We start from the raw sequence: 631 nt of genomic DNA on the forward strand, positions 1-631 counted from the left end.
AAATAATAAGTAAAGTGTATATTAATTCTGTAAAGGAAATTATTGTTTAAATGTGCCTTTTATGTGCTCTTGTATTTTTATTTACTCTTATACTTTTGTACTCATATCTTTATACATTTATATTTTCATAGTCTACTCAATAAGTGTGTGGTTGTACGATTTCGAGAGGTGTTCAGAGGCGAGTACCTTCAAGGTCAAAAGAATAAGTCTCTAATTAAAAAGCTAAAACTTGAAAGGCAACTAACAGTTTCTCAGGGTACTCCTCAGGCCTCTTGGGACCTTCTAACTATTAATCAAGATGGCATTCGCTCGAGAGCTTGCCTCCCACATTCCAAACAGAGACGCATTATGTTACAAAGTTTCACTATCCTTATTGCTCATTTATTACACCCGCACGCCATGTCGCGACCAGCATTATACACTGCATTGTGATTTTTGTCTCAACCAATCAGATTAGTTTCCTGTGTTCATATAATCTTGTCTAAACCAATCAGATGTCTTGTTTCGTTCTTTTGTTTTCCAATAAATAAGCCCCCTGCCAGAGGCGTAGCGTGTTTCCTCCCCGAGCCGATCTTGAAACCACGCACATCTGATGGAAGGGACTATCAAAAACCTAAATCTCCGACTTTTC

This window comes from Urocampus carinirostris, chromosome 1, assembly GCF_059441175.1.
Source record: "Urocampus carinirostris isolate Australia breed hairy pipefish chromosome 1, RoL_Ucar_1.0, whole genome shotgun sequence".
Lineage (NCBI taxonomy): Eukaryota > Metazoa > Chordata > Actinopteri > Syngnathiformes > Syngnathidae > Urocampus > Urocampus carinirostris.